Here is a 12,004-nt window from a genome sequence, read left to right on the forward strand (position 1 = left end):
CCCTGCCCCATAGAACTCCCTCCCAAGGAGACCCAGCTGGCTCCATCTTTCCCAGTATTGCACTGGCTTTTAAAGACTTTTCTTCTTTCAGCTGGCTTTCCCAACTTTCCCTTAATTACTGCTTGGAATTCTGGTTTATTTTAGACCTGATTTTATGGATTTGGTTATTGCTTGTCTGTTTGTTGTTGGTTTTTTGATACTGTAATTTTCTTTGTAACCCACCTTGCATTTTATAAGAAAAGTGAGATATACATTTAAAACACACCCACCCACCTCTCAAATAAAGAACAATTATTCTAGGAGATAGATCAATGGGGGGGAAAGAGTCCAGGCCACAAGAGAGGAACCTGTAAAGAAGGAAGCCTAGCATTAGCAATTAACATAGCAAACAGGAAAGCACACAGTTGATGGTTAAGATAGCTGTGTGGGAGATTAGCAGTTAAGATAAGCAGTTAAGATCACGTAGAAACTTGTGTTTCTGCTAAGGAGAGAATGGAGCTGCTTAGTATTAGCATTTAAACCATTTCCCCCCTCTTACAGATATATTAGATCAGTGAGCTTTATTGTGTACTTTGGATTAGAATGCGCATGCACTCATTGCTTTGCTTCTGCTTAATCTATTCAAATTTAATGGCATATAAGCAGTTCCACAAATAATTTCTCTGCCTGAATATATACAATGCAGATGGTGACCATGTGTAGCCTGAAGAAAGAAAATATGGGTGGTGCTTAGCTCTCAGTTCCAGTTTTGACCTATTTATGAGTCTTTGCTTTCAGAGTGCATGTATTTTCCCCCAACCAGGTTGTATCCTGTCATCATACTTCCCCAAGTATTTATTTATCTTATTTATTTAAATTCAGCTGTCCAGTTTCCAGGCAACTTACAATATACAATGAACTGCAATACAAAATTCCACATAGTTAAACCAAATGAAGGTTAAAAGCAGCAGAGCAATAAACAGAGGCAGTGTCAAGTCAAACGATTTAAAAGACCAAAGATATAAAAGAGCAATGAGAGACCATTAGACACTTTGTATCTATTTGAATTAGCTGATTCCTAGGTGCTGAAACGACATCAAGGTAAATACCAAGTGAGCAATCTTTAGGAGAGCATTCCTCAAACAGGATACCACAATCGGAAATGTCCTTGTTCCATTTTGTTCTTGGTAAACCTCTTGGATGAGGGAATCCAGAGGATGGCATCAGAAGAAGATCTTAATGTGTAGGCAGATTAATGTGGGAGAAAACAATCCTTTAGGTTGAAGTTGGGGAGGGCTTTAGAGGTAAACGCCAGCATTCTGAGTTGTTCTTAGAAATGGACTAGCAGCCAGTGCAGCTATCACCATGATGAGGCATGTCCCATATAGCTGGTCTCAGTCAACAGCTAGCATCTGTATTTGGACCAACTGTCCAAGCAGTTTTTAAGGGCAATCTCATATTGTAGTAATCTAGCATATAGTTCAGGCTAGAGGGCATGATTACATGTAGGCAGGCTAGAAGAGCTGCAGACTTCATGTGGAAGAGGTTGAAATCCAGCTCCTCCACTTAATCAAACTACTCACCAACAATACCTCTGTCTTGCCTGATGCAACAGAGTTTCAGTTTGTTGGTTCTCATGCCATCATTACTGATCCCAGATCCTGATTCAGAAACCTGGATCAAAAAAAAGAAGCATTTATTTATCCATCCTTAATATTTATATTCTACCCGATATATACATCTCTAGGCGGTGTACACAATCCAAATTACAATATAAAAACAAAAACAAACAATTAAAACACTTTATTAGAATAAAAACAATTCACAGAGTAAAACAATTAAAATAATTTCACAGGATAGAAACAATTAAATAGTTTAAAATTAATTTTAATTAAAAGCCAGAGAAAACAGGTGTGTCTTAATGGTCTTTTAAAAATAAACCAGAGATGGAGAAGCTCTTATTTTGACAAGGAGTGCATTCCAAAGCCCTGGGGCAGCCACAGACAAGGCCAGGCCCCAAGTCGCCTCCAGATGAGCTGGTGGCAATCATAATCGAACTTCCCCAGATGATCTTAATAGATGGTAGCATTCATGACAAAGAAGGTACCCTATACCTATGAAGCTATTCAGAACTTTATAGATAATGACCAACACTTTGTATTTTGCTTGGAAGCATATCAGCAGTCAGTGCAATTCTTTCAGAATCAGTGTTACATGGTCCCTTCGTATTGTCCCAGAGAACAACCTGACTGCCTCATTCTGTACCAGTTGTAGTTTCCGAACTATGTACAAAAGCAGCTCCACATAGAGTGCATTACAGTAGTCAATCCTGGAGGTCACCAGCATATGTACTACTGTTGTAAGGCCATTTACCTCCAGAAATGGGCATGGCTGATGCATCAGCCAAAGCTGATCAAAAGCTCTTCTGGCTACTGCCTCAACCTGAGAAACCAGAGAGGTTTTTGATCCAGGAGCACTCCCAAGCTACATAACTGATCTTTCAGGGTGAGTGTAACCCCACTGAGAACAGGCAGATCTAAACCATCTCTCGGTTCTTGACCACACCCCCCCCGCAGTGCCTCCATCTTATTTGGATTCAGCGTAAGTTTGTTATCCTTCATCCAGCCCATCACACCACTTCCAGGCAGGGATTTAGGGAAGTCATGCCATTTCCTGATGATGTTGACATGGAGAAATAGCTTTTGGTGTCATCAGCATATTGATAACACCCTGCACCAAATCGCTTGATGATGAAGCCTCCCAGAGGCTTCATGTTGATGTTAAAGACACAGAAGACAGTATGGAGCCTTGGGGAACTCCATACAGTAACTTTTGCTTTGCAGAGCAACAGTCTCCAAGTGACACCATCTGGAATCTACCTGAGAGGTAGGAATGGAACCACTGTAGAATAGTGCCACCTAATCCCAACTCCCTCAAGTGACCCAGAAGGATACCATGGTCAATGGTATCGAAAGCCACTGAGGGATCCAAAAGTATCAGCATAGTCACACTCCCTCTGTCAATACCTAATTGGAGATCATCCATCAGACTGACCATGACAGTCTCAACCTCATAGCCCACCCCAAAGTCAGTTTGAAATGGGTCTAAATAATCAGTTTCCTCCAGGACTATCTGGAGCTGAGAGGCCATCACCCTCTCAATTACCTTGTCCAACCATGATAGATTAGAGACAGGCCTATAGTTGCCTAACTCTGAGAGGTCCAATGTAAGGTTTCTTCTCCTCCTCCAAGTATGGTCTAATGATCGCCTCCTTAAGACAAGGAGACATCCTACCCTCCCTCAGAGAAGCATTTGTGATGTTTACCAGGCTGATTTTATCTGGTTGTTAGATAAAATAAGCCAAGTTGGGTTAGCATCAAGAGACCAGGTGGTAGGACACACAATCTGAAACAGTTTGAAAATTGAAAGTGACCCAGTCTGACCACATAAGAGGAGTTTCTGAATACCTCCATAACAGATTCTATCCTAATTGTAGGATCCAGTTCAGCCCAAATTCGAGATATTTAGTTAGAGAAAAAGTCATTAAAAGCATCACAGTTGGTTCTAAATTTGGATTCAAGGGGTGTGTGGTCCTCATATTAGCCTTCTAGCATCTCACAACCCTAGACAACTCTGCTGGACATGAACTTGCACATGCAATGCAGACAGAAAAATTTTTCTTCTTTGCCATGCGTATTGCTGAAGTATAGACCTTCAGATGAGCTTTATGTTGTAACTTGCTGGATTCGAGTTAACTCTTTCTCCATTTGTGCTCTAGTTGTTTACCTTGCCACTTCAGCTCTTGTAATTCTTCATTTTACATTTGCACCCATGAGATTGACTGGTTAGAAATATTCCCTTGTTATGCAATTGCAATGTGGAAAATATCCCTTCCATACTGTTTTTAGGAGTAAGCGAATGAGATTAAATGAGCAACAAGAGACCTTAAGATTTTATACCTATTTGAATAAGCTGATTTCCTAGGGATATCTTTTGATACAGTTTGGAAGTTCAGATGGAACATGCTTAAAGTATGTTGGTTTTTTTAATTGCTAGGAATTCTATAGTCAATTAATATTAAATATTGGAATAATTGGCCGCTTGTAAAGGAAAAGAAGAACTCTTTGGAGCCATTGTGAATTTTTGTTGGTAGTCTTATATTTCCTCTCTAAGAAGTAGAAGTAAAACTTGAATGTATTTAGTCACTTGCTTAGCAGCAGTTCTTTATGATTCCTGTTTCAGTCCCATCAAATCTCGCTGATTTCTGCTTATTTTTTATTCATGCCTGAATCTCCAGAAGAATTAAGTGCTAACCAGTCTTGTAGCATGTGCAAGTGACAGAGGATATTGGAGTCCATGGCATTCAGAGCTACTAGCCACCTGCTATGCTCCACTTATGAGACTAAAAACACATGGGAAGACTGCCACTCTTGCCGACACATTGCAGGAGGACTCAGTAGAGGCTGTCGCTCTCGGTAAAGTTGATTTCCACTGTAATGAACAAAAATTACAATTCAGACAGGAGCATCTGAAGTGTTAGAGAAAGGGCTTGGCAGTTCCTAATCCTAAAATATTTTCATCCATTGTAAAGTGGCTTTAGATTTTTTTTTAAAAAATAAACATTTTGGCTGCTTTCTTTACAAACATTCCTTTTAAGTGCTCGAGGGGTGGAGGGGAATAGGTTTGAAGAATATGTATGTGTATGTATGTAGGACAGTGATGCTATTTCAAATTTTGGCGCGGGGGGTGGAATACAATATATTGTTAAGCACGAGAGAGGGGAACAAACACAGCAAAGTTCAAAGACCTGCTCTCGGATATATTCAAGACTGAATTGAAAAAAGCAGTGCATTTCAAGATCTTTTGTTGTTGGTGGTGTTGATATCCCAGAAAAGCTAGAGCTCCCGAAGAATGATCACATGTTGTTTCAAGCACAAGGCAGGATATGAGACTGTTACTACTGTTCATATAGGACACCTAGTTGTAGGGATATGGTGTCCTAAATGACATTGTTTCCCAATGTCCTACTTTCTGTTACTGCAAGGAGAATTATTATTTATACCCATAACTTTTTGACAGAATGTCATTTTTAGCCTCACCACCTGTTCAAGGAATGGTTCCTTATTGAGGATTAAAATGTAGCTTTCCTTTTCAAGTTAAAAAGCACAGTTTGTTCCTTTGATTGACCTTGAAGCTAATAAAGTACTGTTAATGCCCTGACACATGTAATATGTCATTTTATTAAGGACTTCCCATGTGCTCCTTACCCTGAGGCTCTTCAGTGGCAGGCCTAGTCATTTTCAAACACTGGAGTGAACCTTCCTGATCGCACCATCCCAAACAAAATAATCCTGCTTGGCAACCTCCGTTTGTTTGGGGAAAGTAAAAGAATATTTATTTTATTGTTAACTGTTATATACGCTGTTTCTTCAAGGAGCTCAGAGTATTGTACATGGTTATTTATGGTTTATCCTTATAACAACCCTGCTATGAGGCTAAATTCTGTTAATTTACCTGTGAGGTAGATTAGGACGAGAGTTAAAATATTGGTACAAAGTCACGTCGTGAGCATCATGGCTGAAGAGGGATGTGACCCTGGTTTTCCAGCCCTACTCCAAACCACTACTACATCATGCTGAAAATGTATGAATATACACCGTATATGAATGAGACTGAGCATGCAAATAGTCACTGAAGCATCATATTAAATTCAACTGCTATGAAGGTTGCTAATTAGGAACATAGGAAGCTGCCATATACTGAGTCAGACTATAGATCCATCTAGCTCAGTATTGTCTACACAGACTGGCAGCTGCTTCTGCAAGGTTGCAGGCAGGAATCTCTCTCAACCCTATCCTGGAGATGCCAGGAAAGGAACTTGGAATCTAGATGCTCTGCCCAGAGCAGCTCCATCCCTTAAGGGGAATATTTTACAGTGCTCACACTTCTAGTCTCCCATTCATATGCAACCAGGGTAGACCCTGCTTAGCTAAGGGGACAAGCCATGCTTGCTACCACAAGACATTACTATCAGTGTAATTAAACCTGAACAATCTGGCTCGGGAGTTTATAAAGTGGGCATGACAATGGGAGACATCTACTAGTAGACACATGTAGCAGAATTGGGAGGATCTGTTTAGTTGATGATGCTAATTGTGTTAATAGATGTATGACATATGAAACTGACTTGTATTGGATCATGTGTACAGCTCTGTATGTATGGTCTACTCCAAAGCCCAAAGTATGCATGACTGGTATAGACATGGCCACTACCAACCACATTTCCCCAGTAAGTTTAGAATTTAACAAGAAGTTCTGGTAAGAAGTAATCTGCCTACTTCCACTAAGATCTTAATTGATAATTACCATCTTCACAAGTTAGCCCACTTCTGCCTCAAAATTTCATGCATCCGCCATCTTGAATTGGGGTGGATGACATCATAACAAACTATGCCATTGAGGTGTCCCTATGTGTCACAATAAATGTACCAAATTTGGTTCAAATCAATTAAGCAGTTCACAAGTTAGCCCACTTGCACCTCAAAACATTCACACGTCCACCATCTTGAATTGGGGTGGGTGACATAATTACAAGCTATGCTCTTAAGCCATCCCTCTGTGTCTCTACAGCTGTAGCAGATTTGGTTCAAATCGGTTAGGCAGTCCACAGGTTAGCCCACTTGTGCCTCAAACATTTATGCATCTGCCATTTTGAAATGGGGTGGGTGAATAACCACAAACTAACCACAAACTATGCCAATAAGGTGCCCCTATGTGTCACCCACTACAATTTTATCAATTTTGAGCCCATTTGTGGCTCAAATGTTGGTTCAAATCGGTTAGGTGGTTCACAAGTTACCCTACTTGCACATCAAACATTCATGCGTCCACCATCTTGAATCGGAGTGGATGATATAATCACAAACTACACCGTTGAGGTGTTCATATGTGTCCCTACCACAGTACCCAATCTGGTTCATATCAGTCCAAAGGTTCATATCAGTCCATTGCAAAGTTGACAGTGATACACAAACACACACAGATACTGCTGGATGATCTCAGAAGCTTACTTTCCTTAAGGAAAGTAGTCAAAAATGTGTGGTTTTGTTGCCCCTTTCTCCACTGCATTGCTTGTAATGACAGAGGAAATGCTTACACAACGTTACAGTGTATATTCTTTTCAACTCCATGTTACTGGGAAGACACAGAAGTTGTTCTCACATGTGGGCAAAACCGGGCTAATGAAGCCAAGCCTGGTCTTGCCTGCACGTGAGAACCACTGGGATTGCGCCTGATCCAAGCAACGCCTCAGTAGCAAACCTGCCAAGCCAGCCACCCTCTTAAATGGGGTTAAGGGAGCTAGTGCTCCCGTAGTCGCGTTTTTAAAAATCATCTGCCAGCCCCAACTGTGGGGCTCCCGGACGGTATTGGGAGAATGCCCATAATGCACTGTGCACTCATACGATGCATTCTGGGAGTTCTGGGGGCTGGGGCGATACGTCCCAGCCCACAACCCTCTGCACTGCCCAAGGAGGCAGCTGCACATCTGGGCATGTGATTTTCGTGCCCAGACCCACAACAAGGATCATCTGCGGGGAGGTAAGCTTTTTGAGTTTTCCTCCCCTCCCCTTTCAAGCCCTTTCTCACGGGTTGTGAGAAAGGGCTCACAACGAAGATGAGGGTCGGTATGTCGCCTGGCTCTGCGAGTAACTCTTCAGCTGATGTCCTTACCAGCAATGCTATCTACAGTTCTTTAAACAGATGGATCCTCATGCCTCAGACCATGGTGTTTTGTTTTGTTTTTTTACCATGGCAGTTTTCTTCATAGTGACATGCCTTGGATGAAGAAAGTTGCACAACAACTTTCTCTCCTTTAGGTGTTATGTTTGCTTCATGAAAAGGCCTCAGTGCCACCCTCAATCATAGTCTGGGATTTTCGGCTTCCCTAATATTGGTGGTAAATTCTGAAAGTGTACAGTTTGGAAATGAACTCCCCCCAATCTGGAAATCCCCAAATAATTAGCAGCTGAATCCAGCTCTTTCCAAATTTTAATTAGGCTTGTAATGGCTCTGTGTCAAGTCTCTGTCATTGCTTCCCCCTTCGCTTTCTCACTTGCTCCCAGATGTATCAAATGGGCAGGAGCAAAGTGGCAGCCAAGAGACCTGTCAAAAGCTGTGGTTCCTTGGTTCTTCCTGATCCTCTGCAGTGAAAGCACTGACAGCAGGAAATCTGGGAACTGTAGTTCTTTAATTCGTCCTGGCCAATGAAACAGAAAAGAATAACTCTTTTTGTTTTACATCTCTCTTTCCCACAGAAATTATACCATGTACAGTAGCTTTAAGATGATGATACATCTTTTCAGGAACATCAAAATGATAGCTTTGGTTGCCGAATTTCGAATAGGATGTTGGAGGTTCTAGGGAAAGCATCTGGACCTAATCAGGCAAGGCTGAAGTGCTACTACTGAATTGTGCCTTAAATGTAGATGACTTGGAAGCCTTAAAGAAAAAGAATCTTGGAAGCTGCATCAGCAGGAAGGCTTAGAGAGATTTTATTTCTGGGGTCAGAAACAAAACTAAGAATAAAGGAGGAGGTCTGAATAGGAAAGGCATGAACTATGAACAGTTATGAAGCTTCAGCCTCTTTTAAGGCTATTTCTACTTTTCTAATAACAATGGCTTAAATACTGACATGGGAGAACATTTTGCAAGCACAAGTATGTTTGTGGGTGGGTGGGTGGCGTAATTTTAAAAAATCTCTCCACTGGCCCCAATGTCACCTGAAAATATCCCTGAATGTTGTGGGACCCAACCTGAATTATTGTACAGCCTTTAAGTTCGGGTATATCCTGCAAAGTGAAAATCAGTTATTGCTTTACCTAGGAAGCCTGAGTTCAGTTCTTAGGCCACTGTATGGCTGTTAACAAATCTGTTACTTCACCATTGCTGACATGTCTGCTCTTCTTTAAAAGCTTTCTACATCAGTGCTCTGACATATACATTATGACAATCCAGATTAATAGCATCCAGATTTATCATATAGAATTCTTTTTAAGACCTATGGGTATTTTTCTTTAATCTAAAGCTTTAAAAAAACATTAAAGAGTACAAGCAAACATCATTAGTCACAGACTCTAAATAAACTGTTTTGTGTATTTGTGGGTGTCTCATTGACACCTGTAGCCACCAAATGGTGCAATGGGGAAATGACTTGACCAGAAAACCAGAGGTTGCCGGTTCAAATCCCTGTTAGTATGTTCCTCAGAGTATGGGAAACACCTATATTGGGCAGCAGCAATATAGGAAGATGCTGAAAGGCATCACTTCATACTGTGCAGGAGATGGCAAAGGTAAACCCCTCCTGTATTCTACCAAAAAACCCCACATGGCTCTGTGGTTGCCAGGAGTTGACACGGACTCAACAGCACAACTTTACTTTAGTGAAAATAAAGCAGGATGCTAAACCACAGTTAGAATACGAGGCTCTTCTCACGATTAGTGAGAAACCTCTACGGGGTTTGCAGGGAGAGTGGGCTAAGCTCGCTTTCCCTGCAGACGAGCAGCAGTCTACTCTGGGCCGCCGCAGCGGCCACCCACACAACTGCCGACTCCATCACGGAGCCGGCGGGGGCAGGGGAGTTTGGGGGCGAGCGCGCAGGGCGTGCTGGAGAGACCCCCGAGCCAGGAGGCTGCTTTTGAGCCTCCCGGTCGGGGGTCTCCTCGTGAGGAGCCGCGCTGCAGCTATTCACAATTTTAAAAACTGGATTTGCTGAGCACTCATTCCTCAAACCCGGTTTAAAGGGAGGGGTACTGTAGTGGATGACCTGCTTACGAACCACCGGCCTCGCAGTCAAGCCCGGTGGTTCACAAGTTGGGAGAAAATCGGGCTATCCTCCACGAGCCCAATTTTCTCCCACTGTGTGAATAGCCTACTTATTTGCCCAAGTTTGTACATAATGGTAAACTGGGTTGCTCAAAAGTGAAAGCAGACACTGGAACGGGTCTCACAATCCGTGAGACCCAGTTTGGGGCTGTGAGCGGGAAGAGCGGGCTAAGCCCGCTCTCCCTGCTCACAAGTGGGGAAGGAGCCCTGGGCGGTCGGATCGGCTGCCCACACAATTGCCAACTCCGAGACGGTGCCGGTGGGTCTCATGCATAAAGGAAATGGAGAGAGAGGAGGACGGGTGCAAATCTGAGGTTTGCTGTGGTTGGTTCTCATAGTGCTGAACCAGGGTTTACTGTTACCTCTGAACTGGATCAATGCCACCATGCTGATTTAGTTATTTCCAACAGCTGTTTCCCCTCTTCCTAGCTCCTTGGCTTCCCATGCCCAGAGACTGTATACAAAAAACTACAGAATTCACCAACATGTCAGCATTACTGACTCGGGGAGAACCTTATGCTGAGAACTGTATTCATCTTTATGCTAAATAGGACGTTTAGCCAGTTATATTTAGTCTTGGAGAAGCTTCTGATTTGTTTTCCCACACTTTATGTAAATTCTACTGACAGCTGCGTTTATGCTACAATAACCTCTGCTTCACAAACAAGGACTCCAGCAAGTAGTTGTATTGTTGTGAAACATAGTGGTTGTACAACCTTCTCTTTCTGACTAACCTAGAGGCTTCTTGTTTTCTACAATTGCTTTCATCTTTCAAAGGAAATAGCTTTCATTTTTATTGTCCCATATGATCATCTCCTTTGCACTGCACAGCTGCAAAAATGAGCTAGATCATTTCTGATTTGGCACTGCTGTTGTGTACAGTGTGCTCACCTGTTTTCCCTTTGTTGCTTTCTAAGTCTCTTCTTCAGCTGCCCTGTCTATATTTTTGACTGGTTTGGAGGAACTTGCTCTTCAAATTCAGCTGCAGATGCTCAGCTGCAGGGCGGTACTGTTTTGAACCTCAAGCAGTCACAAGCACTTTGTATTTATAGTAAATCCATCAAGTGACTGAGAAATACTTATAAAGCATACCTTACTGCTGGTGACTCCTTTTGCTATGCAAGGATGTGAGAGGACTGATTTTCCCCCCACTTTCATGTCATGAATAATTTTGTCTCAGAAATGACAGCAAAATTAGCTGCAGTGTAGAGAATGGTTGTAGGAGTTTCTCTACTGCCAAGCTCCTCATATGTATGTTGGAGCGAGAAGTGGAAAAATATCCTGGTTTATTTCCAATCTGTTTGCCTGAAGAGGTGCAAGTGAGGTGCATTTACATACATCTCTTTCTCCCAGCAGGTTCCATAATGAACTTGTGATTCCTGACCTGTGTTTCCAGGGATTCAAGTTCACAGGCTCATATTGAAGCTGGCGGGCTGACCACAGATTTCATGGAACATGAAATCAACTCAGCCTGTACCTGAGGTCACAAGATGATTACAAGGGTTCATCCTTTTTAACTACATTTCTCAAGAACCCAGCAATACAAACAGATCATACAATCGCTCCACTTGTAAAACCTCTTTCAGTCTTCAGGGGAAACCAAACTAATCTGCAAGCTATTACTGACTCGCGGAGAACCTTATGCTGAGAACTGTATTCATCTTTATGCTTAATATGCTGTAGGATAGGACATTTAGCCAGTTATGCACATTTATGCACATGCAAAATTCTGAAGAGTTTGACATTTCTAGGAAAGGACGAAACCCCCAGCACAAAAGGGATGCTGTGTTTCTTTTGGACCAAGAAAGACACCATATTGAATGGAATTGTTCATAGGTTTAACAGTGTATATGTTGACTGTCATCTGAAAGATACTGCTGTTTGCTCAGTCAGTGGTTGATCTGTGCTGATGTTTCAAAATGCTCACAAAACTTCCAACTTGACAGGTGAAGGTGTGAGCAATTGAAGTAGTGCACCTTCTGTGAGGAGGTGTGAAAGGTTGGTTTTCACCGTAGAAAAACATTCACATAAGGGCTAGTGGCAAGAGTGGCTCTCAGAAAAGCAGAAGCTGGTGGGACGTGGGCATGGTTGTGGAGCAGAGGCAGAAATACTGGGTAGGCAGGGGGATGAGGGCTCATGAAG

This window comes from Hemicordylus capensis, chromosome 1 (assembly GCF_027244095.1).
Source record: "Hemicordylus capensis ecotype Gifberg chromosome 1, rHemCap1.1.pri, whole genome shotgun sequence".
NCBI lineage: Eukaryota > Metazoa > Chordata > Lepidosauria > Squamata > Cordylidae > Hemicordylus > Hemicordylus capensis.